Source organism: Malania oleifera, chromosome 1 (genome assembly GCF_029873635.1).
Source record: "Malania oleifera isolate guangnan ecotype guangnan chromosome 1, ASM2987363v1, whole genome shotgun sequence".
Lineage (NCBI taxonomy): Eukaryota > Viridiplantae > Streptophyta > Magnoliopsida > Santalales > Ximeniaceae > Malania > Malania oleifera.
The window spans coordinates 109,254,927-109,282,798 of record NC_080417.1 but is presented as its reverse complement, the minus strand read 5'-3'; the positions used below and the strand labels follow the sequence as shown (position 1 = coordinate 109,282,798).

Below are 27,872 nucleotides of genomic sequence, written 5' to 3'. Positions count from 1 at the left end.
AGAGCAGGGTCTCCTTTGTCTTTTTCCCGAACGGTAACCTGAGAATAACCACGCGCTAGCCTCGCGTGCCACAAACACAACACCCAACCATGCATTATTTAAGGACTCACTGCGCACATATATTTACAGTCGCACAACCATGCATCCTCATCCTTTGCTAAACCTCTCTCCTTATTCTCATGGGCTGCAAAATAGGGGGACTTTGGAGTCTTGGTTTTCTAGACTTCTCACAAAACAACCTCAGCGAGTACGTCCCAATTGATTTGAAAAATTGCTCCAAATTAGAAAAGCTGCTATTGAGTAGAAACTTTTTAAGTGGAACTATTCCACTGTGGATGAAGGAACTTCAACAATTATCTACTATTAACCTTGGTCATAACATAATTAGTGGAGGGTTACCTTTGGAACCCAAAAATTTGAAACCTTATGTCTTATTGAATCTCTCCTATAATAAGATCTCTATAACCCTTCCGTCTTATCTTTGTGATTCATTTTTCATTGACTTATCGTATAATGCCCTCAATGGACCAATGGATGACTTTTGGTTTAATTATGAACCCATGCAACTAATTGGCTACAAGAATTTGTGTGGTAATTCGACACCTTTCCCTCATTGCCTTCCATCCCCTACATACATTGGCTTCATGTATAAAACAAGGAGGAAAATAGGAAGACACCAGAAGTCCATTTTTATTCCCATCGGCATATTCCTATCTCTTGTTGCTTTTGGATCTGTTTTCGCATCTCATCGAAAGGGAAAGAATACTAAAAATGAAGCAAGCATCATTAAGAATGGAGACAAATTTTCGATATGGAATTATGATGGTAGGATTGCATATGAAGATATTATTGAAGCAACATAGGACTTCGACACCAGAAACTGCATCGAGACAGGAGGTTACAATAGTGTTTATAAAGCACAATTGCCTAGTGGGAAAGTGTTTGCTTTAAAGAAACTTCACCATTTGGAAGCTGAGGAGCCTGCTTTTGATAATAGTTTTAGGAATGAGGTTCTCATATTAGCTCATATTTGACATCGAACAATTGTGAAGCTTCATGGATTTTGTCTACATAAACAATGCATGTTTTTAATTTATGAGTACATGGAAAGCGGGAGCTTATTTTGTTCCTTGAGGGATGATGATGAAGCAGCGAAGCTAGATTGGATTAAATGTGTTGTTAGCTTTGGAGCAACCCGAAGAGGGGAGGGGTGAATTAGGAATTTAAATATTATCACTTAGGTCAATCAGTTCAACAGCAGTATTACACAACCTAGGGTCAGTCTATGCGATCAATAAATAAACATACATGTGCAATAAAAGTAAAGTACCAAAAAGTAAACAATACATGCAATATGTTATTGAGGTTTGGCCAAATTTCCTACGTCCCCCCTTTGGCCACACTAGCACAAGGATTCCACTACTGCTCACTTAACGAGTAGAGTGGCACCAATTACAATTAGGTCAATTCAAGAAGTTGACCTCAACCAACATGCCTTACCAAGATGACGCACCTAACTTTCTTAACCAGGTCTAAGTTAGTCTGGGACTATTCCATAGGGCTAGTCTCCTTATTTAGGCCCACGCATGGAATACAATAAATGATATAAAATTTGTACAAAAAAATACGCTTTTTACACAAGCAAGTTGTAAGAACTTGAACCGCGAGAAATGGAAATTTGCAGACTTCGTCAACGAAGCCATAATTTATCGACAAAGGTAGAAGGCTTTTCATGAATGAAATTCAGAGTTTCGTCGACGAGGAGAAGCCGAGAGGTATGAGAAATTGGAAATATCAGACTTCGTCAACGAGGCCATCGATTCGTCGACGAAATCAATGAAAGATTCGTCGACGAAGGTTCCATTTCGTCGATGAAATTAGGCCGGGTCATGGACTATAAAAGGAAATTTCCTTTACTTCTTCATTAAGTTACTTCAAGTTTATCTCTTTCTCTCTCTCTAAACTCTCCTTACTCTCTCTCTCTCTCTCTCTCTAGATTTCTTCGCCAATCATTTATAGAATCGGGAAATGGAAGTTACCACGAGGATCGTGGAAGGATTCTCTACAACTTCTGTGGATCGGAATCTCGTTTTGGAGGTTTTCTGGTTTTGGCAAAAAATCGAGGTAAGGCTTGATTTTCATTTATGATCTGGTAGTTTGTAGAAGATGGTCTTGTGAGTATATTCTGTACTGTGATTTGTAGGTTTTGGAACTCAGTTCACTGTTTAGGATCCTTGGAGTTCGGGTTTTGTTATATGGGGTTAAGGTAAGGGGAAATTGTGTTATATTGGTTATTTTCGAAATCGGACTTGGTGGAACTGTAGTCCACGGTCCTGTGTGTGTTTTGACTACTCATTTGGGGGGATCTAATAGGGAAAACTATGAGTTTTTCATTATTGCAGTTTTGGAAAAAAGGGGGCGACGGGCTGAATCCAGGGTTTTGTTGAAAATCGAGTATATGTGTAATTCAAACTGTGATATTGGGATAGTTGTGCCTTGACTTTGTTTAAACTGTATTTTTTTGGAAAGCCATGATTTAGATTACCAAATGAGTGTGGTTTTTTTGGTTATATGAGCATGCATGTGTGTGTGATATGCGAAATTGTTGATGGGACCACGATTCCAATGATTCCAGGGACTGAGAGTGACTGGCTCTATATCTGAGGGCGTGTGTTTATCGCCTGCCATGTAGGCAAAAGTGACTAGCTCTATATCTAAGGGCGTGAGCCTTTTCCGGCAGATTAGGCCGAAGGGTGTAGATCCACAAGTTAGCGCCGATACGATGCCATGGAAGTCGAGGACTAGCCATGTGCCGGTAGAGCCGTGCTTCGCGGGTTGGCTATAGGCCAACGCCGGAATGTCGGACCAGCTTCGGGCCAATGGGTGTGACAACACCGGGTTATTGATCATGTGTGCGTATTCTGACGGGGCTGCGTATAAATGGCCGCCGTATATGTGCGTGAACGCACTGTGTAAATTAGTACTGTATTTGCATTTACCTGCGTGTATGTTGCATCATGATAACACTCAAATGCCACACACTGATATAACCTATGTTTTTTCCTTACCGAGAGGTGTCTCACCTCTACTGTACGTACATTTTTATAGGTCCTTCAAGTGACCGGAACTAGCGCCCTGGTGTAGGGAGCGTAGTGGCCGGTGTACTGCGTTAGCGCTTGGGTAAGTTCTAGGACTATAGTTTTGTTGGGTTGCCATTTTGTGTTGTATTTGGGGACCCAGTTTGTACGTTTGGATAGAGCTGTGTTTTGCTCGTGTATAGACTCTGGTATGTACTGCATATGTTGATATAGAATGACTTTTTCCGTTGCGTATATGTTTGTGATTGGATATGTTTAGGGTGTCTGGGAACCCCACAGGGTCAGACCCTTATCTAGTGTACTGTATCTGTGATGATTTGTATGATACAGGGACAGGTTAGGTTACATTTTCACCTTTGGGTCCCATTTTGGGGTTTGGGGCGTGACAGCTTGGTATCAGAGCTAACCAAGTTAATAGATCTTATAGACTTGGTTAGGCTTAGTTATGAGTACATACCAAAGTATAGGATATGGATATAGGTAGAGTTGGTTGAGAGTTATTCGGTTACTAGACCAGGAATTGTCGACGGTATTCCATTTTTTTTCCTGGAATGACAATTCCAGTAAAATTAGGGCAGATCATTAATGACTTTTGTGTCGGTGTGATAGGATAGACCTAGACCTGGTAGGGAGTAGTTAACACGATTAATGTAGATCATTGTGTTAACTGTATCTGTTGTAGGGATATTGGTAGATTCCTACTGTGTTATAGAATGGAGCCCAAGGATAATAACCTGAGAAGTGGCTCCGAGGAGACTGTGAGTGATGGGTCTCTTTCTATACCTCGAGGTTTGACGAGGCAGGTATTGCGGGAGATCAGGTGGAGTGTGAGGAGATGTGAGCACTCTCCTACTGCTGTGGGGTGCACCATTGAGAGGTTCACACGCATGCATCCTCCGACGTTCTCTAGAGGACCTGACCCAATGGTAGCAGAGGATTGGGTGGAAAAGACTAAGAAGATCTTGGAGGTCTTGCACTGCACGGATAGGCAGCGAGTTCTTTATGCCACATTCCAGCAATTTGGGGAGGCGGGTCGATGGTGGACTGTAGTGAATTTGCTGGAGAGGTAAATAGCTGGTCTAAAGGAGATGACGTGGAGCCGTTTCAAGGAGGTATTCTTTGACATATACTTCCTGACTTCAGTACGCGATGCGAAGGCAGATGAGTTTTCTGCGTTGACTCAGGGGAGTATGACGATGCAGGGATACGTGGCACGGTACGTAGAGCTGTCCCGCTTTGCACCATGCATGATCTCGAGTGAGTATGAGAATACTCAAAGGTTCGAGAAAGGTTTGAGGAAGGATATCTGTAGACTGGTGGGTATGCTTCAAATCCGCGAGTTCTTAGTGTTGGTGGATAAAGCCACGATGATTGAGACTGGTGTTCGAAAGGATGGCGAATCAGGAATCGAGGAAGAGGACAGTACCTTTTGGTTCTCAGATAGGATCTCATCAGGGATCGTGGAAGAAGAGGAGCAAGGGCTTGGATTATCGTCAGAATACCGAGCGCCAGAACTCTCAGGGGAGCCAAATAGGTGGTCGTCGTATCAGATGTCACACGCGGCATGAGGGTGAGTGTCAGCCATTTGAGGGTAGTTGTTACAATTGTGGCCAGCCAGGCCACAAGTCTCGTGATTGTTGAGCACCGAGGCGAGACGTGCCTGTAGTTAGTGGGGACTGAGGGAGCAATCTGATGCCTCAGGGAACCGCTCAGGCGAATACAGTTTCGGCCAGAGTATACTCTCTTACTCCAGTGGATGCTGAGCATGCAGGTAACGTGGTGACAGGTACCTCATTATTGCTTTTGAATAAAGCTTCTATTTTGTTTGATTCGGGTGTGACCCATTCCTTTGTGTCTGTGAATTTTGTGGGACGGTGTGGGTTGAGACCCGAGACATGAATGAGGTGTTATCTGTTACTACGCCATCTGGGAGTATATCTTTCTATAGGAAGATGTTGGTAGACTACACAGTGAAAATTTAGGAGAAGCTGCTACCAGCGAATCTTGTAGTATATGACATGTCGGGGTTCGATGTTATTCTGGGGATGGATTGGTTGTTCTCTAGTTACGCCGTGATCGACTGTCGTAGAAAGGTGTTAGTTTTCAGACCTCCTGGGGAGCAGGGGTACGAATTCGTGGGATCGTGTGTGCGTTCAGCGCCATAGATTTTGTCGGCACTACGGGCGAGGAAGTTACTCTTGGACGGATATCAAGGGTACCTAGCTTGTATGAAGGCACCACCATGGGATAAGTTGAGACTCGAGGACATTTTGGTAGTCAGTGAGCTCTCGAATGTGTTTCCAGATGATTTACCCAGTTTACCTCCATACCTTGAGGTGGAGTTTGTGATAAAGTTGCTGCTTGGTAAGGCACCGATCTCTAAAGCTCCATATCGGATGGTTCTAATAGAACTTCGGGAGTTGAAGGAGCAGTTACAGGAACTAATGGACAGGGGATTCATTCGACCTTGTGTTTCGCCCTGGGAAGCTCCAGTATTGTTTGTGAAGAAGAAGGACAGGTCGATGCGAATGTGCATTATTTACCGTGAGATTAACAAGGTAATTGTGAAGAATCGCTATCCTTTACCTCGTATAGATGATCTCTTTGACCAGTTGCAGGGTACGCCAGTCTTTTTGAAGATTGACTTGCGGTCAAGGTATCATTAGGTGAGGGTTAGAGCGGAGGATGTAGCATAGACAGCTTTCCGAACTAGATATGACCACTACGAGTTTTTAGTTATGCCTTTTGGGTTGACGAATGCTCCGATGGTGTTCATGGATATGATGAATAGGGTTTTCCATGAGTACCTGGACCGATTCGTGGCGGTGTTCATTGACGATATTCTGGCATACTCGAGGAGTACAGAAGAGCACGAGGAACTTTCGAGTTTAGTATTACAGATTTTGCGGGAGAAGAAATTGTATGCTAAATTGAAGAAATGTGAATTCTGGTTGAGTCAGATTGCATTCTTAGACCATGTGGTTACTGGGAATGGTATATCAGTTGATCCTAGTAAGATTGAAGTTGTGGTCGACTGGGTAAGGCTAAAGAATGTGTAGAAGGTTCGAAGTTTTCTAGGACTGGTGGGTTACTATCGTCGGTTCGTAGAGGGTTTCTCTAACTTGTCTAGACCTCTAACACGATTAACCAGGAAGGGAGTACAGTTTGAGTGGACCAGTGAATGCGAGCAGTGCTTTCAAAAGTTGAAGCACCGGCTGGTTATTACTCCAGTGTTGACCATTCTTTCAGGGGATGGTGGATTTGTGATTTATAGCGACGTGTCTTTGAAAGATCTGTGATGTGTGCTTATGCAGCAGGGTAAGGTAGTAACTACGCTTCTCGAAAATTGAAGGAATATGAGAAGAACTACCTTACACATGATCTGGAATTGGCTGCTGTGGTATATGCACTGAAAATCTAGCGGCATTATCTGTACGGGGTGCAGTTTGAGATCTTCACTGACCATAAGAGGCTTAGGTATTTCTTTACGCAGAAGGAGTTGAACATGAGGTAGAGGCATTGGCTAGAGTTGATTAAAGACTATGATTGCACGATCAGTTATCACCTAGGGAAGGCTAATGTGGTGGCTGATGCGTTGAGTCGGAAGTCAGGGCCTACGGCTGTATCTGCGATTATAACTCAGTGTCACATCAGACGAGATTTGGAGAGCTTAGGTATAAAGTTGGTGGTTGGTGATCATCAGGCTTATCTTGCTAGTTTGGTGGTCCAACCTACCTTGTTTAAGCATATAAAAGTCGCGCAGGCTAGTGATGCAGAGTTGGCAGAGGTTAGGGAAAAGGTACAGCAGGGACTGGCTGCAGAGTTTAACATCTCCGAGGGAGGTGTGATGAGGTTTGGGACCAGACTGTGTGTTCCAAACGATGATGAGATCAGGAGGATGATTCTAGAGGAGGAGCATCGTTCTATGTATACGATACATCCTGGTAGTACGAAGATGTATCGGGACTTGCGCGAGACTTTCTGGTGGTCTGGTATGAAGAGGCAGATTGCTTAGTTCGTGGAGTAATGTCTGACGTGCCAACAGATGAAAGCTGAACATCAGAGGCCGGCAGGGCCATTGCAGCCTTTGTCGATTCTAGTGTGGAAATGGGAGCATATTTCCATGGATTTTGTAACCAAATTACCACCAGCGCTTCACAGGCAGAATGCTATTTGGGTGATCATGGATAGATTGATGAAATCTGCGCATTTCATACTGATGAAAGTTAGCTATCCTTTGAGTGGGCTAGTAGATTTGTATGTGCATAAAATTATGAGAATGTACAGGGTACCAGTGTCTATTGTGTCAGATCGAGATCTGAGGTTTACTTCTCGATTCTAGACGAGTTTGCAAGAGGCATTGGGACTAAACTTACTTTTAGTACATCGTTCCACCCCCAAACTGATGGACAGTTAGAGAGGACGATACAAATATTGGAAAATATGTTACGAGCTTGTGTGTTAGACTTCGGTGGTAGCTGGATACAATTTATGCCACTTGTGGAGTTCACTTATAACAACAGCTTCCAATCTAGTATCGGGATGGCACTGTTCGAGGCTTTGTATGGTCAGAGGTGTCGATCTCCTTTGTGTTGGGATGAGGTTGGTGAACGTCAGGTGTTAGGAGCTGAACTTGTGCAGTAGGCATCTGAGAAGGTGAGTTTGATCCGGGAGAGGATTAGATCAACCCAGAGTCGGCAAAAGAGTTACGCAGATGTTCGCCGCCGTAAGTTAGAGTTTGAGGTGGGCAGTAAGGTATTTCTGCGTATCGCTTCGATGAAAGGGGTGATGAGATTTGGGAGGAAGGGTAAGCTAAGCCCGAGGTATATCAGACCATTCGAGGTACTTGAGTGAGTGGATCCATTAGCCTACAGAGTTGCATTACCTCCAACACTTTCAAGGGTCCATGATGTGTTTCACGTCTCCATGTTTAGGAGGTACATGTTAGATCCTTTGCATGTTATCAACTATGATGAGTTGGAAATTAGGGATACTTTAGCGTATAAGGAGATACCTGTTCAGGTTTTGGACCATAAAATTCAGAAGCTTCGTACCAAAGAGATATCGTTAGTGAAGGTATTGTGGCGAAACCACGAGGTTGAGGAAGCTTCTTGGGAACTAGAAACGGAAATACACAAGAAGTATCCACCGTTGTTTTGAGCACTTGTACATGATCCTATTGTGGGTTGGGATATATGGTTAGTCGTTGGGAGTGTATGTGTATTGTGAACTCCTGAGACTGTTGTATATGTAACCACGATATTCCTCCTCCATAAATGAGGGTATGTATGTGTATGTATATGATGGGATTGCGTTGTAGTTGTCGCCAATTTTCTCTAGAGTGGTAGATATGTGACAACTCGATATCGATTATATATATGACTTTATGAATGAGAGATGGCAAATTTCAAGGACAAAATTTTTATAAGGAGGGGAGATTGTAAGAACCTGAACCGTGAGAAATGGAATTTTGCGGACTTCGTCGACGAAGCCATAATTTGTCGACGAAGGTAGAAGGCTTTTCGTCGACGAGGAGAAGCCGAGAGGTCTGGGAAATTGGAAATATTAGACTTCATCGACGAGGCCACTGATTCGTCGACGAAATTAGTGAAAGATTCGTTGATGAAGGTTCAATTTCGTCGATGAAATTGGGTCGGGTTAAGGACTTTAAAAGGAAATTTCCTTTACTTCTTCATTAAGTTACTTCAAGTTTATCTCTCTCTCTCTCTAAACTCTCCCTACTCTCTCTCTCTCTCTCTAGATTTCTTCGCCAAGCGTTGCTAGAATCGGGAAACGGAAGTTACCACGAGGATCGTGGAAGGATTCTTTACAACTTCTATGGATCGGAATCTCGTTTCAGAGGTTTTCAGGTTTTGGCGAAAAATCGAGGTAAGGCTCGGTTTTCATTTCTGATCTAGTAGTTTTGTAGAGGATGGTCTTGTGAGTATATTTTGTACTGTGATTTGTAGGTTTTGGAACTCAGTTCGCTGTTTAGGAGCCTTGGAGTTCAGGTTTTGTTATACGGGGTTAAGGTAAGGGGAAACTGTGTTATATTGGTTATTTTTGAAATCGGACTCGGTGGAACTGTGGTCCACGGTCCTGTGTGTGTTTTGGCTACTCATTTGGGGAGATCTAACAGGGAAAACTATGGGTTTTTCATTATTGCAGTTTTGGAAAAAAGGGGGCGACGGGCTGAATCTCGGGTTTTGTTGAAAACGGAGTATATGTGTGATTTATACTGTGATATTGGGATAGTCGTGCCTTGACTTTGTTTAAACTATATTTGTTTGGAAAACCATGATTTAGATTACCAAATAAGTGTGGTTTGTTTGATTATATGAGCATGCATGTGTGTGTGATATGCGGAATTGCTAATGGGACCGCGATTCCAATGATTCCAGGGACTGAGAGTGATCGAATTTATATCCGAGGGCATGTGTTTATCGCCTGTCATGTAGGAAAGAGTGACCGACTCTATATTCGAGGGCGTGAGCCTTTTCCGGAAGATCAGGCCGAAGGGTGTGGATCCACCAGTTAGCGCCGGTACGATGCCGTGGGAGTCAAGGACTAGCCATGTGCCGGTGGTGTCGTGCTTCGTGGGTTGGCTACGGGCCAACGCCGGAATGCCGGACCGGCTTCGAGCCGATGGGTGTGTTGACACCGAGTTACTGATCATGTGTGCGTATTGTGACGGGGCTGCGTATAAATAGCCGTCGTATATGTGCATGAACGCACTGTGTAAATTAGTACTGGATTTGCATTTAACTGCGTGTATGTTGCATCATGATAACTCTCAAATGTCACACACCGATATAACCTGTGTTCTTCCTTACTGAGAGGTGTCTCACCCTTACTGTACGTACATTTTTACAAGTCCTTCGAGTAACCGGAACTAGGGTCCTGGTGTAGGGAGCGTAGTGGCCGGTGTATTCAGTTAGCGCTTGGGTAAGTGCTAGGACTGTAGTTTTGTTGGGTTGTCATTTTGTGTTGTATTTGGGCACCCAGTTTGTACATTTGGATAGAGCTGTGTTTGACTCGTGTATAGACTCTGGTATGGTACTACATATGTTGATGTAGAATAACTTTTTTCGCTGCGTATATGTTTGTGATTGGATGTGTTTATGGTGCCTGGGAACCCCATGGGGTCGGACCCTCATCCAATGTACTGTATCTGTGATTATTTGTATGATACAGGAACAGGTTAGGTTACATTTTCACCTCTGTGTCCCATTTTAGGCTTCGGGGCATGACACAAGTATGTGCACTAGTACAACTCAAGCAATAATCCAAACACATATGATATGTAAATATGCTCAGTGCTCTAATGTGTGCTACACACTCATTCAAGTATAGATTATCAGTCCAGACCTAGAGTGTATATCAAAACAAGATTCGAAACACAATATATAAATAACGCAAGATCATATCAAGGTTTTAAATATGCTAAGCAAGTTGATTCAAACAAACTCAATAAGATATTTCAATATACAAAACTCATTGAAGTGTTTGAAAACTAACTTTTGAAAAGGATTTTGCACACAAAAATATAGGCTTAGGTATCTTGCAATGACAATGCAAGAACCACAAACCTCAAAGTCTTTCCACACACGATTTATCAAATGAAATCAGGGGAGGAATTTTAATGCTAAATCTCAAAAAAATCAATCAAGTAATAATGCAAGTGAGAGTTCTAGTTAGTAAGATTAAGCACAATAGCCTTAAAGATACAACACTTAAAAAGAACAAAGAGAGTGGAGTATTTAAGTGTTTGGAAGTAGTATTAACTAATATAGGGTTTTGGATGTTGAGAAAATTTTGCCCTAATCAAGTTTGCTAATTCTTGCTAATTATGGCAAATGAATAGGTATTTATAGGTAAGGAGAAATTTTTGACCGTTGGGGACTCAATGGGGATAATTAAATTTGTTTTAAAAGCCATTAAAAAAATTAACCTAGTTTACCCCATTTAAAAATCAGTAAAAAATATTTTAACTCGAGAGGTTCATGTGCCTGGCCTGAGGTTCGAGTGCCTGAACATACTTAGTCACAAAATCATTTTAAAAGGGTTCGGGTGCCCGAAATTATGCTCAGGGTGGTAGAATCAAAGTCAATAGCCAAATGTTCGTAGGTTCTGGTGCCTGGCTCCAAGTTCGGTTAACAAAACCAGCCAATTTGGTTGCCCGAGCCCATTTTGAACGTGATCGTTCAGGCGCCCAAGTAGTTGAAAAGGAACCTGACACAAGTTTGGGTGTCCGAGGGAAATACACTCCAAAAAGGTTTGGGTGCTCGAAACATGAAGTCAACATGTTGACTTGTTTGACTGCCCGAGCCGTTTTGCATAACTTGGGTTCGGTCGCCCGAACCCACTCAACCTTTTCAATTTAGGTCTATTTTGCCTGAATTGATTCCCCTGATATAATAAGTGATGTTGGGGACTTTTTGTGCATATTTTTAGGGACCTAAGGACTTCCTATCCTATCGGAAAAATCCAACGTCGGTCGATCGAAGGGTGACCCCTAAGGTCTCTATAAGATCTGTGTAGGTACCTAAAGTCCAACTAGGGTCGATTTGAGCATACCTACCTATCATGCATGATGCAAATTATTACAAGCCATAGAGTGTACAGTCCATAACAATATTACATCTAGAATGAAGAAATGAAATAATAAATACAAATACAACACAAAATTCTTAATTCTTGGCACGAACACTGCACGTCATCATGGTATGTCTTTCAGTCAGAATATGCGTGCATAGTGAACCTGCATGCAAACTTTAGTACAACCATCAACACCAAGAGTATTTGTTATGATCAAAATTGGGTGTGACCAATCAGGTCAACAATCTCCCCCTTTTTTATGATGACAAATACTTTTTCAAAAGTTGGTACAACCAAGAAAGGCTCCTTCTGACTTTGTGCATAAAGATAATTTAAGTTCAAACAATGGGTAATTAAAATTGATTAAATGTTACCCACACTTTTGCTTCTTCTCCCCCTTTTGGTAACAACAAAAAAGGCAAAGGGATAAAACATGAAGGCACAAGACATCATTTATATACAAAGGATATATTGGGAGGATAAAAGAAAAATTAGCAGCATGCCATTTGAAAATGAAGCATTCCCAAGATAACCTTGTACCTAAGTGACTTGTTTGGAGTTTCAATCAACAAAATATAGTGCATTTCAACCTATCAACTCAAACAGTATGTGCATCAAAGGAGTAATAATATCATGCAACACACTAACAGTCTTAATGTTCTATACTCCCCTAATGGATGATTATGTAAGGATGAAGATTAATTTTTCATTTGACTTTCACTCATCCTTGCAAAAAGATTATAAACTTGAATCTATCATAATCATTTTTGGTTGCCAAAGCAAATATGCATTCCCACAGGGTGTAAGATAGTGAAAATATGTGGGCCTGTTACCAATTGTTATAATTATGTTGTAGAGCAGATACTAACTGTTAAAATACCACTAGTTATGAATTAACCATGACATTGTAATAACTGATCTGAATAAACTATAATATCTGAATAAAATATAATATCTGAATGTTATGGTTCTATAATTTGTATATCATGGTATTCTGTAAATGCTATAAAACATCTGTTTGTGTGTATACTGTAAATCATGATTCTGTAAATTCTATACCGAACTGGTACTTACTCATGCCACACAATTAAATAAGTAAAAACTAGGTACTAAAATCTGTAAAACTGTATAATTTTTATGCTCTGATTTGCTCAAAAATCAAACTCTGAAACTCATAATCAAATACTATAATTTACTGGTAAAATTTCTAATTTATCTAGCATAGCATATTTTCCTTACCTCATTAACTAGGATGCCTGACTCCAACTTTATTCTTATGCCTTACAACGTACCAAACTCCAAAACCCTGAAGTAATGAACATTTCCTAAGTCAATCAACCCAACTCAGACTAACAACTTCTCTCGCCTTTTCCCCAAGCTCACATATCTCTTTTATCCATAAAATTATAAACTAGTAATTATTTATCAATGTTACCTGAGTTCCTGAGAAAATACCTATTGGGATCCTCAACCCTTGCCTCTCGTGTATGGAAACCCAAACCTTGAAATCACAACACCCTAGTTTAATCAACTCGACTTCGGTATATTTTCATCTAACACAAAATATGTGTTCAGAAAGGCCTACTAACAATATAAACCCTAAAATAACCCACTTACCCTGATTTTGGGATGGTGCCTAAACTTCTCAAAGCAAAATTATGCTCTGGCTAAGTTATAGAGAATCTTCCCGGGATCATCGTGATAACTTCTGATCATTGAAATGGGGAAAATCAGGGTCAAAATTGTAGAGAGAAGGTGGAGAAACTGAATTCTAAAGAGAGAGAGAGAGAGAAGAGAAACTATTTTTTCTCGCCAAATTTTGACTTTTTGTGTATTTATAGATGGCTAGTGATGCTCTTCGACGAGGCACGTGGACTCGTCAACGAATGTATAAAGGAAGTTCTTCAACAAAGGTAGTGAGTTCATCAACGAACCAAAGGTCTGAAATTTTCCCCTCTAGGTGTCTCTTTGTTGATGAGACACGTGTCCACGTCAACGAGTCACAGAAGGCAGTTTTTTGATGAGCCCAGGGCACTTGTCGACGAAGCCCTGTGAATTTTCCTTTAAAATTTATTTTCCTTCTTTAATTTCAAAATTTAAATCTTTAGGGTCTTTACATTCTCTCCTCCTTATAAAAATTTTGTCCTCGATATTTTCTATCTGTACTATATATACACCATCCTCTGAGGAAAATTTACTACTTACTTTAGTAATTACCCTCACTTATGGCAGAGGAATATAGTGGTTACATTTATGGTTCCGAGAGATTACAAGTATACACATAAAATAAAATCTCCCAAATCGAAAATACTACCTATCTTAATCTATAATACAACTTATATATTAATTACTCTACACTGTATAATCGATATCAATTTTATTAAATAGTATTGACTTTATCTGAACTATTACCTTCCTTTTTTCTTGACTAATACTGATCCCCACTAAACAGATGTTGGCACCTCTATCGTATTTCCTCCTCAATCTCCCATGAAGCCTCCTCTACTACATGATTCCTCTATAGTATTTTCCCTAACTGAATTTTCTGGGTGCGCAACTCCTGTACTTTTCTATCTAGAATCTGCATTGGTGTTTCCTCATATACTAAAGTATCCTTAAGCTCTATCTCCTCCTAGCTGATTACGTGGGAAGGATATGGGATGTATTTCCTCAGCATGGAAACATAGAATGCGTCATAAATCCCAGATAGAGCTGATGGTAAAGCTAGCTTGTAGGCGACTGAACCCACTCTTTAAATATCTCGAATATGCCAATAAACCAAGGGCTTAGTTTACCCTTCTTCGCAAACCTCATAGTTCCTCTCAACGATGCTACTCTCAGAAATACTTGATCTCCCATATTGAATTCCAACTTATGACGGTGAGTATTTGCATAAATTTTCTGCCGACGTTGAGCTGCACTGATCTTGTCTCTAATAAGTCAGACTTTATCATATGCCCGTTACACTAATTCTGGTCCCAAAACTTGCCTTTCACCCATTTCATCCATGTATAGTGAAGAACAGCACCTCCTACCATATAATGCCTTATAAGGCACCATCCCGATGCTAGCCTAGTAGCTGTTATTATACGCGAACTCGACCAACGACATAAACTGGGTCCAACTACCACCGAAATCCAGGACACATGCCCGTAGCATATCCTCAAGTATTAGGATTATCCTCTCCTTCTGCGCATCAGTTTGAGGATGAAATGTCATGCTGAAAGATAATTGAGACCCCAAAGCTTCCTGCAAGCTCCTCCAAAATCGTGACGTGAAACGTGGGTCTTGGTTTGAAACTACGGATACTGGAACACCATGGGGTTGAACTATCTCCTGAATGCATAACTTATTCAATTTGTTTATAAAGTAGTTGACTTTAATTGAGAGAAAATGAACGGTCTTTGTTAATCGATCAATGACCACCAAATAGCATTCTGTCCACGCAACACCGGTGGTAACCCTGTAATGAAATTCATGGATATATGATCCCAATTCAACTCAAGGATGTGAAGTGGCTACAACTATCTCGCCGGTCTTCAGTGTTCAGCCTTTACTTGCTGGCACGTTAAACAATGCTCCACGAACTCAGCTATTTTCCTCTTCATACCGCTCCATTAGAAGGATTCCCAAAGGTCCTGATATATTTTAGTGCCTCCACCCTCACAATCTCAGCATCTGCAGGTATGCATAGCCTGGTACGGAACCTCGTAGCTCCATCATCTGAAATAATGAACTCCTCCACCTATCCGTCCTGATCTTTAGCTATCAACTATACCAATTATGCATCATTCCTCTAAGCAGCCTTAATCCTCTCCTGCAAGGTAGGCTATAACACTAGGTTGGCAATAAATGTCTGGTGATCATCCTCTACTAGCTCCACACTGAGCCTCTCGAGATCCATCTAAATCAGATGTTGAATCTCCTCTACTGTCAATGCTATTTCAACTGATTTTCGGCTCAAAGTATCAGCCACCACATTTTTTTTCCCTGGGTGGTAACTGATAGTGCAATCATAATCTTTAATGAGCTCCAACAATCTTCTCTACCTCATATTCAATTCTTTTTGGGTGAGGAAATACTTGAAACTTTTAATGATCAGTGAAGATCTCACATCTCCCACCATAAAGATAATGCCTCCAGATCTTTAGAGCATATACCACTGCAGCTAATTCTAAATCATGTACCAAGTAGTTCTTTTCATACTCCTTAAAATGCCAAGAAGCATAAGCAATAACCCTTATGTGTTGCATCAACACACACCCGAGTTCCTTCTGGGGCGCATCACTGTATATAAGAAATCCATCCTCTCGCAATAGAATAGCAATACGGGTGTAGTGATCAGCTACTGCTTCAACTCCTAGAAGCTCTATTCACACTCATCAGTTCATTCAAACTTCACATTTTTCCTCATGAGTTGTGTCAATAGACTTGATAATTTGGAAAAACCATCCACAAAACGCAGGTAGTACCTTGCCAGACCTAGGAAGCTTCTAATCTCCTGAACATTCACCAGTCTCACCCAATTCATCACTGCTTTTATCTTGCTCGAATCTACTAATATGCCATCCCTATAGATCATATGCCCGAGAAAAGTGACCTGCCTCAGCTAGAATTCACATTTCTTGAATTTAGCGTATAGTTTCTTTTCCCTCAATATTTGCAATACCAACCTCAAATGGTCCTCGTGCTCCTCAAAACTCTTCGAGGAGACCAGTATATCATCAATAAATACCATAACAAACCGGTCTAAGTACCTATGGAACATTCGATTCATTAGGTCCATAAACGCTGCCAGTGCATTAGTCAATTCGAACAGCATTACCAGGAATTCATAGTGCCCATATCTGGTTCTGAAAGTTGTCTTCAAAACATCCCCTGCTTTAAGTTTCACCTGATGATATCCCGATCGAAGGTCAATCTTGGAGTAAAGTCCCATATTTCTTCTTTATAAATAGTACTGGTGCTCCCCAAGGCGACACGCTAGGCCTAATAAACCCTTTATCCAACAACTCCTACAATTGACTTTTCAATTATTTCAGTTTGGCTGGAGCCATCTAGTAGGGTGCTTTAGATATTGGTGCTGACCCTAGTAGTAAATCCACGGAAAATTCAATTTCTTGATCTGGTGGTAAACTAGGTAATTCCTATGGAAAAACATAGGGAAATTCTCTAATAACTAGAATATCATCTTCTTTCAATTCTTCCTTTGGTGTCCCCGTTATAGAAGTTACATACCCCTGACAACCACCCCGAAGCAGCCTCCTTACCTAAATAGCCGACACTAACTGTGGCGAAGCACGCACATGTGATCCCACGAATCTAAATTCCTACTCACCTTGGGATCTAAAAATCAACTCTTTTTTATGGAAATCAATGCTCGCGTAGTTGGCAGCTAGCCAGTCCATACCCAATATCACATCGAACCCCTGCATGTCTAATACTACGAGATCGACAAGTAGTACTTTCTTCTGAATGCCCACTGGATAGTTTTGAATTACCATCGCACACCTCACTACTGATCTAGTCGGCGTAGCTACTGCAAACTCCACATCTAACTACAATGCCTCCACCCCAGATAATTTAACATATCCCGACGACATAAAAGAATAGGTGGCACCTGAGTCAGACAAAACAATAGCTTTATATGGTAAAGCGATAAGAATATCTGTCACAACGTCTCAGGCAGTCTCGGCATCTCCCGACGTCAATGCATAAACCCTCTCCAGAGCTTTGTTCCTTTGCTGGCCTCCTCGGGGCGCCTAATAACCTCCTCAAAATGGTTTGAGAGCTGGTACATGGGTCGGCGGTCCCTGACAAGATCAAGCCATATGACCTGATCTCGAACAACGATAGCAGACATTCTCTCCCAACCGGCATTCTCCCATATGTGTCCGGTTACACCTAGGGCAAATGGGATAAGTCTGCTCACCCTAAAAACCATGGTGTCCCATTATCTGCCTCTCACCTCCGCTAAATCGATCTCTTTTCCATGGGCCCCGGTTGGAACCCGCCTGAAATCTTGGAGGCATGGGCCTCTTCCTCTGGCTCGGTGCTCCCACATCCATATGATTGCTCTCCTCTACTATTATGGCTCTGTCTACAAGTTTAGAGAAGTTCTGAACCTTTAGATTTGCCACCTGTATAAAGATTTCTTGCTTCAAGCCCCTTTCAAACATTCTTGCCTTTTTAGCCTCATCTGGCACAATGTAAGGAGCAAAATGTGTTAGCTCTATAAACTTTGCCACATACTTCTAAACTGTGTGATTTCCTTGAGTCAAATTCATAAATTCTACTACCTTATCCCCTCTTTCGGGGGCAGGAAAATATCTGTCAAAAAAATTCCTCCCTAAACTAGCTCCAGGTCATAGCCATTAGTATGGGTCTCTGCTCCTCCAATAATTTTGTTGCCGTCCACCATCTCTCTACCTCGCCTATCAACTTGTTCATGGCACAAAGGACCCTTTGCTCATCAGTGCAGTGGAGCATCGTTAGTACCTTCTCGATCTCCTACATCTAGTTCTCAGCAACTACAGGATTAGCTCCTCTTGAAAATATTGGAGTGTTCATCTTGGTAAAGTTCTTTATCATACACCCCTTGGCTGTAGATGGACCTCCCTGCTCCCTGGAGTTCCACGTAATCTTAGCCATAACCTACTGAACTACGTAGTGCAAAACAGCATCTGAATCCCCGCCGCCCATGCTAGAAAGCCCTGCACCATCATCGCCGCTAGCGTGAGCACTACTACCTCCAGGGTCTATCCTGCAATGATACTAAATTATTCTTGAGAATTTGAACCTCATAATGCTATTTTTACATTAATTTAACTAAGATATCCTTATACCACCTATCACTAATTTAAGGTCTAGTCCTACCATATGGAAATAGAAACTGACGATAGTTTACTATGGTTTTCCTGAAATCATCACCCCAAGAAAAATTCAAAAACCACCCTGAAGTCCCTGCTTCTAGACCGCAGAATAGAAACCTAAATTCTCATCTTAATTTCCTAACATTAACTCATTGAAATTTTGTTCTATCCCAATTTCTATCCATCTCAAAATTCCATTCCTATATTCTAGTATTATTTTCTGCTATACACTAAAGTCTTTAGAACCTAACAACCTAGGCTCTGATACCTAACTGTAACGACCTAAAAATTCATACCATTTTTTTTTAAAGCTGTAAAACTATATTACTCTGATACCCCTGCAATATCTATTATAACATCTTCGTACCAAAGTAGGAATCGAGGAATCCCTGTTTATAAGATAACACACCTATGCAGCGCAAAACATAAAATCATGTAGCCATAATTACAATATCAGAATTCAGTATTTTCCCAAAACATATATATACACACACATATCTCTCCAGTTCTCTCTACTAGATCTTCCACAATTTATAGAAAAATGCATCTCCCAACATTCACTTACCCCATGGATAGGGCAATACAGGGCCTCCTTTATCTCCGAGCTTGATTTGCTCGTCTAATTGGATCACCTGAAATGTTTAAATTACTAGGATGAGACAACTTTCAGTAAGATGAAATATGCTATTACCAGTGTGTGGCAACTAAGTTTACATGAACAATATACCTTTAATCAACTGAAACTGAGATAAAATGCAAAATAAAACACAATATAACTCACACCTATGTAGCCTAAAATACAATTGTTTCTGAACTTTCTATTTAATCACACTTTTAGTATCTATAGTTATATCTACTATAACTATAGATACTAAAATTGAATGCAAAATACATTTTTATTTTCTCATAGCCGAATAATTTTAAGGTTAAGTGACTCCCCCTAAGAATATACATTTTCTTTACACATCAACTTGAGCATAATTCATATATTATTTTAAAAGCACAACTCAAGTTTTAAGAAGTTTAGCACTTAGAAACGATATAGAGTTATGTGCAATAAATTTGAAAAATTTTGGCAGCATTTTGTTTGAAAATATGATCTATCCATAATAACTTGCCAATTTCAAAGCATTTTAAATATGTACGCACAACCAGCTCCAGAGAATTCAAAATTTTAAAGTAAATGAGCTAAGCGTAAATATTCAAAATCCAAGATCAAATTTCATATGCACACAAAGTTTTCAATTTTAAAGGTCATTTTAACCTTTTGGGCAAATGTCTACAGAAAAATTCGGCAACATGTTGTCTGTGTAACGACTTGCTTAATTTCCATGTTTTTTTTTTTTTTTAATATACTATGATAATCTACATGCTCTGATACCATACTGGGGGTAAACCCAATCATTAACCTAAGCAGCGAGAAGTAGAAATCAAATAAACATATCCATACATAATTATATACAATACCACACAATACTAGAGTACTAACATGTTTCCCAAAACATACACATATATTTGTTTTCCAAAATATCCCCAACTATGCTGGGACATACAAAAATCCTCCACAATACTCACTTCACTGACAAGGCACTGCTGAAGCCCCTCTATCTATGAGCCTGGTCTACTCACCTACCTAGATCACTTGAAAAATGATTCAACACTAGGATGAGCCAACGCTTAGTAAGATGAAATATGTTATTACTAGTGTGTGGCAAATGAGTACAATACCATGAAAATATGTTTCTATATAAACATGTATAATTGGATATGATAAATACAGTATAAGTAATAAAAATTCACCCCCTTTCCATGTTGCTTAACATAACAGTATTGTAAGTTACTATTCAAAATAATTCTATTATACATAAGTATGTTCCCTATTTCTATAAATCTGTACATACATAATAGTAACTGAAAACTTTCTCTGTAGATAACTGTGTGTCATGATTTAACCCCTCATGACAGAGTTTTGTGGCTCCTAGGCGTGATTTCCCTAGCTAGCCAACCAGAAATAAATCACTATACTCCATCGGTCTGATCTGCCCACCTCAACCCATATCTAATGGGGAGCCTGTCTACGTCAAGGGCCTAGGTGATCGACCTACTACCACGTATTATCTAAATAGGTGGTTGTACTCATAACATAACATAATATCTGTAGCAACGGTACCGTACTCTGTAACTACATAGTCCAACAAGGTCTGATACTATATAATATATTTCTATATACAACTATCTGATTTACCATGATTCTGAAATAATCGTAATAACCATGGTGCTACATAATCGTAACTATAATTCATACGTCATAATACTGAGAACTGTATAATCATAACACTAAAACTGCATAATTATAATACTGAAATTCGTATAATCATGGTGCTGAGATTCGTATAATCATGGTATTAGAATTCGTATAATCATGGTACTGAAATTCATAAAAACATGATACTGAAATTCATAAAATCATGGTACTGAAATCCGTAAACATATCTTCGTACTATATTCATATTCACAAGCCACACCATACTTTAATACATAATTTTTATAATTAAATAAACTGTATAATTTTTAAAAAATACCTAGCATAGCATATTTCCTTTACCTTAACTTTGAAAAGCCCCTATAAAATTTTGGCTCAATACCTGCAGGGTTTCTAACTCAACATCCTGAAAACACAATCCCCCAGAATAAAATATCAGTATTTTCTTACCTACAACATTTCTTATAATTGAGGGAAAGGAAAATACTGAATAAAATGCCTTACCTTGAGATTGGGACGAAATCCAATTTTGTTTCATCAACGATCAGCTCCAACATTGCAAAGAACTTCACTAGAAGCGTCGTGGTAGCCTCAGATCTTCGATCCGGCGAGAAACAAGCCCGGAAACAAAGAGAGAAGTGAGAGAGGGATGTAGAGAGAGAGAAGAGAGAGAGAGGAGCGCTGGAAAAGGATAAAAATTTGGGTTTTCCCCTATTTATACTGTGGCCTTTGTCGACGAGACACGTCATCTCGTCAACGAATCTTTCAGTGATTTCGTCAACAAAACTTGCTCCCTCGTTGACAAAAATCAGGCTGCCCCAAAATCACTCTCGGTATTTTCTTATCAATGAAACAGGAACTCGTTGACGAGATCCTAAAGACCTTCATCGACAAAACCCTGTATTCGTCGACGAAGTCTACGACCTCCTTCTGTTCATGTTTCCATTTTCCTCTTTTTTCAATTTTTAACTATCATTATTTTTCGGGTCGTTATAGTCTATATATATGACAATTTACCATAAAACCTGTACCTGATAGTGGATTATTTTCAACAGATAAATTATATAAAATAAGCAACAACTTAATATCCACAACTAGCATGCAAATTATATCACTGTATCTGCCATGCAGGAAGCTTTATAAACTAAGCACACAATCAGGTAGTATAATCAATTGTCCATATAAAACGTAAACCATCCAACTAGATACAATGAACAGTGAATAACCATGGATAGTTAGGAATTCAATGCAGTACTCATATGGACATTTAGGCATGAAATAAAAATATGAAAGCATTTTAATTTATATAACAATGAAAGAATATATGCTCCCCCTGAGTTATGCACTCAACTCATTTTATGCCTTTTCTTTCATCTTCAAGTTCAATAACCAAGAGTTATAATATTTTCAATAATTCTAGCTTTGCTTTGAGTTCTTAGGCTTAACGGATCAAAAACTCACAATGATTATTTCTTCGAGAGTTCTGAGCCTATATTGCCTTTATTGATATGAATTTTAATGCGTGTGAGAGGCACCAAGTTGGAATGACTTTCGATTTAAACTGCATGTGCATAGGTCTACTTAAATTTTATACATTCATCTAGACTGAGACCTAGGCAATTTTATTGGCCATTCAACTCATCTCTAAGTATATAAAGTTCTAATGGGTTTGACTTAAAGTTTGAGAGCTTTGTGTGAGAAGTAAATAATGAATACTTTTAAAGATTAAACATTTTATTTAAGTTCAAGAGAGTATTCAAAAGTAGGACATTTTTCAAAAAGTATTCGTGCTAGTTAATATGTCCTAGAGTGATGACTTGAGTTTGATTTACGCTTTTAAGTTCAATGATGGGTTTAGGATTAAATGATATATAGCATGAGATAGTGCAATGAACAAAAGGTATGCTTAGCTTTAGATATGTATATTCAAGTATGACTTAAGCATTTGAGAATAATATGCCAGGCATAATTGCCTTTTCCATTTGAAGTTGATTTTTATTCAAACATCCAATAGTTTCATATTTTGTATATGCATTAAGCTCACATTGGTTATATACTTGGATTTGCAGATTGACTTGATTTTTCAAAATACGTAGTATATAAAATTTTAAATAGTGGACATATACTAAGATTTTGCATTTTTAGCCTGAACCACTTCCTAAGCCTTTAGTCAACAATACCCCCTATGGCTAATCCTGATTGCTAAGGAAGAATTATGTGATCACATAATTCTTATTTGAGCAAATTCTTCCTTGAATTTCAAGGGGTTTGTTTTTTTAGAACCCATACCATTTTTCTATATTTTATTCTCGATGGGTGAGGATTTGGTGATTCTTTGACTTTTCATACTCGTTTGGGTTTCACACTTTTTCTTTTAAATGGGCAATCAAATTTTATGTGCCCCTTCTTTTTACACAAGACACATGTGGTGTGAGTGTATGGACTGGAGGAGGTAGTAGCATAATGTTTCGATTCTTTTACAAAGTATTCCATATATAGGTTCTTCCTTTTCATATTTTCAATTCCATTAAAACCTATACCTTCCTTATCTAAGGTTATCTTTTGTGAACCTAAAAGTTTGTCAAAATTTTCTTTACCTCTAGTGAATGTATGGATGATCTTAGACAGGTCTTCTATTTTCTTTTCTAGATCTTGCATTTTTGAATTTTTCAAGTCTTTGCAAACACTTTGCAATTTAATAAGCTCTTTAGTCATGTTATTTGTTTTCTGTTCAAGTTCTGCAATAAGAAGATCTTTATTATTATCATTTGAAGTTTGAGATCTTACTGCATTCAATTCTTTTTCTAATTTTTCATTCTTGTTTACTAACTCTTTGATTTTAAAATCATTTTCCCTTTCAACAATAATTTTTGATTCACATTCTTTCTCATATGCCTCATACATATTCTTCAAAGCAGCATATCTTTTGTTAGCTTTAACAAGTGACTTATGAATTCTAACATATTCAATTTGTAGTTCTTTATAAGTAAGCATGCTCTCATTATCACTACTATCATCTGATTCACAATCAAACATATCATTCAATTTAACATATGAATCATTTTCAGATTTGTCTACTAAAGCAGAAGGAATTGAGATAACCTCATTATTAGTTAAAGCAACAAAACATTGGTTACCTCCCTCAAGATCAGTGGAGCTTGAGTCACAGGGAGAGATGACTTCCTTTTGCATGGAAGCTTCATATCTCCTCTCAAGTTCATCCCAGATCTGCTTAACATTACTACACGCCATAACCTCACATAAAACATTAGAATCTAAAGCATGCAGTAAGGTATTCATGGCATCAAAATTTACCTACACTAAGTTCCTATCATGATCATTCAATTCACACTCAGATTTAGAAACATCAGTACACCCAATAGATTTCATAAGCACATAATCACCCTGATAAATGACTTTCCAAAATTTCCAATTTAAGGATTTCACATACTCAGTCATTTTGAATTTCCATATCGCATAGTTGTCACCACAAAATGCTGGTGGGTGTGTGACCAATCTTCCCTTACATGAAGGGGATGCACTAACACGAGCCATCATTACTAAATGACGTCTAAGTCTAATTTACGAGGCTCTGATACCAATTTTTAGCTTTGGTGCAACCCTAAGAGGAGGGTGAATTTGGAATTTAAAAATTATCACCTAGGTCAATCAGTTCAACAGCAGTATTACACAACCTAGGGCCAGTCTATGCGATCAATAAATAAACATGTGCAATAAAAGTAAAACGTGAAAAAGTAAATAATACACACAATATGTTATCGAGGTTCGGCCAAATTGCCTACATCCCCGCCTTGGCCACATTAGCACAAGCATTCCACTAATGCTCACTTAACGGGTGGAGCGGCACCAATTGCAACTAGGTTAATTTAAGGGCTGACTTCAACCAACATGTCTTACCAAGATGGCGCACCTAACTTTCCTAACCGGGCCTAAGCCAGTCCAGGACTATTCCATAGGGCAAGTCTCCCTATTTAGGCCCACACATGGAATACAACAAATGATATAAATTTGTACATGAAAATACGCTTCTTACATAAGCAAGTATGTGCACCAATACAACTCAAGCAATAATGTAAGCACGTATGATATGTAAATATGCTCAATGCTCTAATGTGTGCTACACACTCAATCAAGTATAGATTATCAGTCCAAATCTAGAGTGTATATCAAAGCAAGATTTGAAACACAGTATGTGAATAACGCAAGATCATATCAGGGTTTCAAATATGCTAAGCAAGTTGATTCAAACAAACTCAACAAGATATTTCAATATAGAAAGCATAATGAAGTGTTTGAAAACTAGCATTTGAAAAGGATTTTGCACACAAAAATATAGGCTTACGTATATTGCAATGACAATGTAAGAACCACAACCCTCAAAGTCTTCCCACACATGATTTATCAAACGAAATCAGTGGAAGAACTTTAATGTTAAACTCTGAAAAAAATCAATCAAGCAATCATGCAAGTGAGAGTTCTAACTAGTAAGATTAAGCAAAATAGCCTTAGAGATACTCACAATACTTAAAAAGATCAAAGAGAGTGGAGTATTTGAGTGTTTGGAAGTAGTATTGGCTAATATAGGGTTTTGGATGTTGCGAGAATTTTGCCCTAATCAAGTTTGCTAATCCTAGCTAATTATGACAAATGAACAAGTATTTATAGGCAAGGAGAAATTTTTGATCGTTGGACACTTAATGGGGATAATTAAATTTGTTTTAAAAGCCATTATGAAAATTAACCTACTTTACCCTATTTAAAAATCAATAAATTTTAACCCGCGAGGTTCGGGTGCCCGGCTTGAGGTTCGGGTACCCGAATAGGCTCAGTCACAAAATCATTTTAAAAGGGTTCGGGTGCCTGAAATTATGCTCGGGTGGCTAAATTAAAGTCAGTAGCCAAGTATTCGTAGGTTCGGGTGCCCGGTTCCAAGTTCAGTTAATCGAACCAGCCAATTTGGTCTCCAGAGCCTATTTTGAACATGATCGTTCGGGCGCCTGAGTAGTTGAAAAGGAACCTAACACAGGTTCGAGTGTGTGAGGGAGATACACTCAAAAAAGGTTCGGGTGCCCAAAACATGAAGTCAACATATTGACTTGTTCGGTCGCCCAAGCCGTTTTACATGGCTTGGGTTCGGTTGCTTGAACTTACTCAACCATTTCAAGTTAAGTCCATTTTTGCTTGAATTGATTCTCCTGATATAATAAGTGATGTTGGGGACTTTTTGTGCCTTTTTTTTTTAGGACCTAAGGACTTTCTATCCTACTGAAAAAATTCGGCGTCGATCGACCAAAGGGTTATCCCTAAGGTCTTAGTAAGATATGTGCAGATGCCTAAAGTCCAACTTGAGTCGATTTGAGCATACCTACCTATCATGCATGATGCAAATTATTACAAGTCGTTGAGTGTACAATCCATAACAATATTACATCCAGAATGAAGAAATAAAATAATAAATACAAATACAACACAAAATTCTTCATTCTTTGGCACAAACACTGCACGCGATCATGGTATGTCTTTCAGTCCGAATACGCGTGCACAGTGAACCTGCATGCAAGCCTTAGTACAATCAGTAGTACCAAGAGTACTTGTTATGATCAAAACCAAGTGTGACCAATCAAGTCAACATGCGTTAACATTGTTAAGGCAACAACACATGCTCTATCTTATATGCACCATGATTGCATCCCACCGATTGTTCATCAAGACATATCAAGCAACAACCTTCTTTGGAACTTTCAATTTGAGGCTTTAGTCTCAGACTTTGGTATTGCTAGGCTATTATACCCCGATTCATCTAATCGAACAATAGTTACAGGCACTTATGGATATATTGCGCTAGGTGGATTGTATATTCTTCTTCTTTTGAACTTTCACTTCTTTTCCTCATATTATTAATTGGTTCACCTATTGTTTTAGTGACTAGTCGGTCTTAACATATCATCATTGTTATTAGTTGTGTCGCAATATGTGTAGAATTTTGTTGTTTGAAGGTATCGTGATTATGATAATATAACATAATGTGGATGGTTAGATTGAACATGGTACATGTAATTAATTGATAGGAAGGGCCTTGTTTTAACATCTTATATTTTTATGCATAACTTGCCCACTCCATGGTTGTTACAAAAAAGTGTGATGTTTACAGCTTTGGGGTGGTGGCACTAGAAATAATAATAGGTTGGCCTCCGGGAGAGTTGCTTTATTCATTGTCATCTCCATCTACTAAAGAAATAATGCTCAATGATGTGAAAGACTCACGCCTTTCACCTCCAACCAATCAACTAGTTGCAAGTGAGCTTGTTCTTGTTACAAAACTTGCTTTTGCTTGTGCACATGCCAAACCAAAGTCTAGGCCAATAATGAAGACTATCTCTGAGGAATTTCTTGGTTAGTGGAAGCCATTAACCAAACCATGCCATGAAATTTCATTGTCGCAATTATGGAACTAAGAAATTTGTTTAGTATGTGCAAATTGTAGTAGTCAATAAGGAGTTAAAATCAACAATGTTCATATTATTGTTGTACATAGTTGGACTTCAAGTTGAATATAAAAAAAATTGTATTATCAATCCCATTTTTAGGAAGTATACCTATTTACACATGTAGCTGATTCATAAATGAGTATATCATCTTTAGTGACTATGCTACTTTTGCCCAACAACTCTCTCCACACACTCATAAATGCATTTTCTTGTTTTATTTTGCAAGATAAAGTTTTAGGCCAAGTACAAATGGAATATTTACTTTGTGTAGACATGCATATTATTGGCCATTGTCCTCATTAAATAGAATTGAGAACTAGAATTACACAAAGAAAGAATAGAGCTTTCAGCACAAAAAATAGAAAACCTTGATTATCCCTAGCAACTTAGGAATTAAAGAAAAATCTTTGCGACCAAAATCATAGTCTACCAATTTTTTTTTTGTAAAAGAGGGCGGCACCTCATTTCTTTATTAGAAAACCCCTCACTTATGATGAAAGAATAGCTTGGTTCCAGCAAAACAAGTTACAAA

The 27,872-nt window shown here is 39.1% G+C and overlaps 1 pseudogene; it reads left to right on the top strand.

The window, feature by feature from the left end:
* Positions 1 to 179: 179 nt before the first annotated feature.
* LOC131148090 (MDIS1-interacting receptor like kinase 2-like) lies at positions 180 to 27,250 on the top strand (annotated as a pseudogene).
* Positions 27,251 to 27,872: the final 622 nt, after the last annotated feature.